The 6,664-nt window shown below is 42.3% G+C and overlaps 1 long non-coding RNA gene across 1 annotated transcript; it reads right to left on the reverse strand.

Moving 5' to 3' along the window:
* Positions 1-560: 560 nt before the first annotated feature.
* LOC310860755 lies at positions 561-4,926 on the reverse strand. The gene is made up of 3 exons (XR_014569425.1): positions 4,897-4,926; positions 764-912; positions 561-613 (listed from the first exon to the last, which is right to left on the reverse strand). It is a non-coding gene; the product is annotated as an uncharacterized lncRNA (long non-coding RNA).
* Between the last annotated feature and the right edge of the window lie 1,738 nt (positions 4,927-6,664).

Here is a 6,664-nt window from a genome sequence, read left to right on the forward strand (position 1 = left end):
GGTTGCTCTGTAGAGTCTGACCAGGCAGTTGGGACAGCTCTGGTAGAACACTGTGTCAGCTGTGGCAGTATGCTTTGACTGTACACCATCCTGTTCCCTCACTGTACACACACACACACACACGCACACGTGTGTACACACACACACACACACACACACACACACACACACATGTACACGCACACAGTGATGTACGGAAAACAAACACGCCAACCATTAAAAATAATGAGATAATAATAACGAACAAACCATTTCAATGAGAAGACTTGTATGTAAAGATATAGATATATATCCATTAAATACATTCATTGTGCATTTTATGTGTATTGATAGACTGTACAATGCATGTCTGTCAGGTGGAAACATCATATTTGGAATTGGAAATATACCATTTTTAAGAAAAATGAAAATCTGTACTTTCTTTAATCAAGTAATGTAGTACATTACTTGATTACATGTAATTACTTTCCACCACTAATCTCATCATCTCACCATCTTATATGGTGTGCGGTGGAACTCACCGAATTCTTCAATGTGCACAGTGAGCGCTGTGCCACTGCCGTCTCTGTCCACCACTGAGGCCTCACTGATGCGAGTCACACATACACCATTTCTGCATGACAAACGCACACACGCACACACAGTCTGTTAGTCAAATAATGAGCTGAAACCCAATCCAATCTGGAGAGATCATACAGGATAAACATTTGTGTGGGCGGCCCACAAATGGGTCCCGAACCACTGTACTGTACACTGTACTTACAGGTCTCTGTTCGTTTCAACGCAGTGCACGACCTGGCTGTTATCTGCAGTGCGGGACAGGTCCAGGTGAGAGGTGGAGATGTTACCGACCATCGCCACACCCGCCTCGAAGTCCGCAAAAGCTGCAACCAGCACATACTGGCCGTAGATCTGAGGGATCACATTCATTATTTCAGTGGTTCTCAAACGTGTGCATGTCAAGGACGTGTGATTATGAATCCCAATAGACCCGGCCCAAAGTTCACAAATGTATACAGTATCTCTATCTCACACAGGGAATCCAAGGAGAAAAGTAGGGCACCTAACAATACTATCTCAAAGCAAACACAAAATGTCAGTAGTCCATATAAAGTACACAGCGAATCGGCACAATTAAGGGTGCCAATGTTCAACAATCAAGTCTCGGCAAGTTGGAAAAAGGGAACGGAACACATGCAGGGACTAACAGAGGGGAAACGTCAGGGAGGCTACCCAGGCAAGGCACGGAGTGTGACAGTATCTGTCTCTGTCTGTGTGTTTCCATGTGCAGAGCGTTGCTGAAAATGAGCACTTCGTGTGCTCAGCTACTACCCTGAGTAAATAAAGAACTCCAAATAATAATAATATTAATAACTAGAAAAAGTGCCCTTCTGGGCACAGGTTTCCACCAGGAGGATAGTGAGAGTGTGTGTGATGTTTGGCAAAATGTTTAGGAGTAATATAAACATGTTTTCTTTATGTTGTTGAGGAAAGAGCCAGATAGCAGATAGCATCTCTGAGGATAGAATTCTGGATGAGCAGGACAGGTGCAGCATTTTGTACAAAACGGGCCACTCCTGAAAACGTTGTACAGCAATCTTAGCCAATCAGTGTAGAATCTGAGAAATCCAACAGGCTCGTCTTGATGTACCGATTTGCATGAGATTTGGATGAAATCTGTGCGACTAACATAAACAATGTGTTTAGCAGATATCGGTACTCATGGTGGTGCTATAACCAGCAGATGTGGAGGGATGCAGGGAAAATGTTTTTCCATGGCCTCTAGGGAGTGTGCATACATAAGTTGTATACAGATCGCTGCAGGTAAATGCAGGAATTGGCCTGTTATAGCGTCACCCTGAGGCTGATTTGGAAAAGAAAATTGTGGCATGTCGTCCTCTGCCTAGTGGATATGTGCGTGTATAATTTCATGGAAATTGCACACTGTGTTTGTGATTTGTGGCATTTTGTTCGAAACAGACCAATCATGTGAGCTTTGGAAGCCAATCTTAGCCAATCAGGATAGAAGATGGGAAATTATGCAGATCCGTGTTGATCACATGACTATGGAGATAGTGTGTACCGAATTGTGTGATGTATGGATAAAATGTGTACGAGTAATCTACAGAAATGTGTTTTGCCTAAATCGGCCTCATGGTGGCGCTATAACAGGCCGGAATATTTGGGGCAGAGGTTTGTTGTTGGCATCCAGGGAGTGTGTGTGCAAAGTTTGGCATGGAACGGACGGACAGACGGAAGGAAGGACGGATGGACGGACGGACACACGCACGCACACACGGACGGACGGAGTGCAAAACATACTCTCTCTCCATGCCTTCGGCCTGGTGGAGACAATAATACTATATATATATATATAATACAAAAGATTCGAGACTAACCTTGTCTATTTCAGAGAACGGCATAGTGGGAGCACATTCTGGGATGTTCAGGTGGTGTGCCTTGCAGCACAGAGCCAGAGCAACAACCAGAACAGTCAGTCTGTACAGAGCAGCACACATCTTCCTGGATCAGTAGATGATGAGTCAACCTGCTGGTCTTTATAAAGACCCCCACTGCCTTCCCTATAGCTGGCTCCAAAGTTCAATGTGTGTGTGTGTGTGTGTGTGTGTGTGTGTGTGTGTGTGTGTGTGTGTGTGTGTGTGTGTGTGTGTGTGTGTGTGTGTTCACTTTATGTACACTTGTTTCCTAGTCTGGTCTCAGAGTTGTATATACTGTCCAGAATTTGCACAATATAGTTGTAGTAGTATACTTACTCTACTGTGTTGTGCTGAATATTTAGGGATATCTAACAACTAGTCCTATTAAGAATCCTGTGTGTGCACGTGTACATGTGTGTCTCACTATGGATGTTACATGATTTTATTCCCATATTTGTGTTGTTATTTGCTGTTCTGTTTGAGATTAATTGTACAGGCCTCCAGGCTGCAACAAAGTTTTTATGATCAACCGTCATCGAGAGATCTAATGGTCAAACGTCTTTTGACGAATGAGTGTGAGCTTTAATTTCATCCCTCTACATATTGTGGTGTGACAAATAAAGAAACCTTGACCTTGAACCTTGACCTTTATTTCCTGAAGGGATCCTCACGGCCCTAAACGAAACATAACTGCCAAAACTGCTAAAATGGCTTGTGTACAGTGTTTGATGAGGTCAGATCAACATTATGGAATGTCAGAACAGGTCAGCTCCATATATGGAGATCTAAGGGTGGCAGCGGAGGCAGTGTCTTGAGTGTACAGGCCTTCATTTTCGGGCCTGTTGAGAACTCTAGTTTTTGCCGGCTGCCGGGCGTGGCTAACTTTGGGGCAGGCCCGTCTAGAGTTTGAATGGACAGGTATCAGTCGAAAGGGAGACATCGAAGAGAAAGGATGTATGGGGAAGGATCAACATATGGAATATCAGAACAGGTCAGCTCCATATATGGAGATCTAAGGTTTGAGGTCAGATGAAGAGTTGCTCGCCAATATTGATGACATCAGGGATCTCCATTTATGAGCATTCCCATGTATGGGCTTAATATTGATGACATCAGGAATCTCCATCCCTGATGAGGTCACATGATATGACCATATATGGACGCATGGGGTGGGTGACGGATAGACGGACTGACTGACTGACGGGAAATGCACATTTTCCTAGTAGATGCGATCTGCGGTCGCAATTATTATTATCATAGAAGAATAGGAATTATGTCTGTATTCCAAAGAAGCATCCTCTGGTAGATTCAAAATGGGTCATGGCCCTCATGGGTCTGGCCTTCGCACCGCCTAGGTAAGTTCACTTTTGTGAGCAGTTATTCCGATTATGCTTGTTATAGTTTTTTTACTATATTTTGACCATTAGGATGTGCCCACATAAGCAGTAGTTCAGTGAATGTAATCTGATTCCACAGCCAGTCTGCCATCACACAAAAAACTGCACCCCATTCAGATGCTGTCAATGCACTACAGTCAGTGATACTTCTTACACATGGAAGCAATCATGGCGATCATGTACAACATGCCAACATGACCTGGCTTTGTATAGATCTGCTATTTCTGAAGAATCATGAATATCTATATATATTTTTAAGCGAACATGTTTAACTCAAATCTTTGCTTCTGGGGGGTCCCTTGAACAAAATATTTTCAGATGAGGCTCTGCGACCGAATACATATAATTTTGGGGAATGAAACATGAAAACATTAGAGAAACACAGTTTTTTTCAGAAATAACGATTTTGAAGACATTTGTAGAATCGGTGTCACGTCTTAAAACAAAATGATGACATGCAGTGCGACATGGCTCCAGCGACAGGCATTCCGATGTAAAATATGTACTATATGCCTAACTTTGTCATCACTATCTGAACTTAATGTACAGTACTTGATAAGGTAAAGCTCATGTGGATCCTGGCACAATGAACTCATACAGTTCATCGGAAGATGTTTACATAAATGTCCACCAGTCTATGCACGCGCACGCACACACACACACACACACACACACACACACACACACACACACACACACACACACACACACACACACACACACACACACACACACAGCTCTTCAACTACAGTAGGTTCGTCTCCAGTTATGATGTAACAGACACAACATTGTATTTTAGGTTGTATTTACTTCATCCGCTGCATCTATACTGCTATTTTAACCGCCTCATAGCACTCATATCAGGAATATATATTTGAATATCTGACATGTTTTCTTGCTTTCTCTTCTATCTCTATTCTCCCTTCCTTTACTGAAAACTATGTGATGAAGTTTGTACAAACAATAATTTCACCCACTGTTTCACACATTTAAACCTGTGATGTGACAATACTGTTCAAGTTAAATAAATAATACATTTTCACAACAGTAGCCCCACTAACCTTTACCCTCACTGGCCTTGGAACGCCTCGGGATCCCCCAGGAGGAAGTTACTAATGTTGCTCTGCAGAGGGAAGTCTGGAGCTCTCTGGTGGGGCTGTTGCCCCCACGACCAGACTACAGATAAGCGGTTGAAGATGGATAATCAGTAAACAGACAGAAACATGTTTAAAATACGTGGTGTGGTTAGAACCAAAATGCAGAAGGACAGCTAGGCAAAATAGTGTTCAAAACCCATGATTGAGAATTTAACACAGAAGTAGGTCGGGAGTGGCTTATTGTCTGCATCAGCCGGTAACTGTCTGTCCCCGTTACAATGCGTTAGACCTCTGGGAGATGGATTGCTGAGGTGGAGTGCCACACCTACCATCAGCTCCCAGTACTTCCTGCACAACTTGCTGAACCCAAGCCAAAGCGGCTTGCACCAAAAGGCTCTACCGACTGAGCTACCCGGACACAATAATATTGTTATTGACAGGAAGTAGCTCATAAAATGTCTACGGTGGATTCTTATTAAACAAAAACTTTACAGAATGAAAGAGGATAATTCAAGCTTTCTCTACAGCTGCAATGTTGGTGATTTTGACGTTGTTTAATATAATTAGAGAGGACTTTTCTGTTTGGATGTTTGAATGGGCTCTCTATGGGAAGGTATCACCTTGCTGGCAAGATGGCTGCGGTCTAAATAAGGAGATTAGCTTGCTAGCTAAGTTTGAAATTTATTTTTAAAACACTGAAATTCATGCAAGAGAAGTTCCACATTTAAGATGAACAGCTAGAGTCAACATAGCAGACTGTTATGGTAACATTTGATAGCTACAGTAGCTATAGGTAAATTAAATTAGCACCTTGCTAAGTTAGTTAGCTAGCAAACCTTAACCTGTCTTAATGTATTTCATGTATTAATATTTAAAAGTTGTACCATATGAGAGCAGTACTTTTCAGGAATGTGTGCAAATTCAGCAGGAGCAGAGAAGAATTCAGTAGGAGACTAGGAGCAGAGAGCTAAATTGAACCTGCCACTGCCACCCACTCTTAGCCCCGCCCTTCCTACTATTAGCCCCGCCTCCCACTCATGCTGATTGAACGGCGTGAGGGCCAATGAAATTGAATGCTCCAAGCTACATTCCAAGGCATATAAATCACAGAATGTTTTTAATGCAAAAATAAAACAATAATAACACACACAGTACACACTAGTTACTAGTAGGCTATAAAACACGTGAAACAGTGGTCAAATTGTCAAATAATATAGGCCTACTGTAAGAGTCAAATATTATGGGGGGGAGGGGGGGGGGCTGAAAAGGATGAGAAACACTGCTCTAGAAAGTCTGCAGAAGCCTGCAGAGAGACAATTTAACATGAGCTATACTGCGGGAATTAATAGCTAGTGTCTGTATACATAATAGTTATTTTTGAGCCTACTTCAACTTCAAAGTAAGCTATAGGCCTACTTAATTTTTTACTTTCAGAAACTTATTTTGTGCAGTGGTAGGCTACTGGTTAAAAGACAGAAAAACCACAAGTTACACAAATTCTCCTATGCACAGCTTTGTGTGTGCCTTAGGTGTGTTTGAGCATGTGTTTGTAGCATGGAATGTGATGATTTGAAAATCGATTGGCTGATGTATGATGAGAATGCCCTCACTCACTGTGAGTTTGTACACATTATAACGTAAACACATAACATTGGTTTACTTTTGAGTAAACAACTATAGAACTGGGCATTACACTCCATGTCATCCATATTCCATTAATACGATGCCAGGT

Source organism: Protomyctophum parallelum (assembly GCF_964188405.1).
Source record: "Protomyctophum parallelum genome assembly, chromosome: 6".
Lineage (NCBI taxonomy): Eukaryota > Metazoa > Chordata > Actinopteri > Myctophiformes > Myctophidae > Protomyctophum > Protomyctophum parallelum.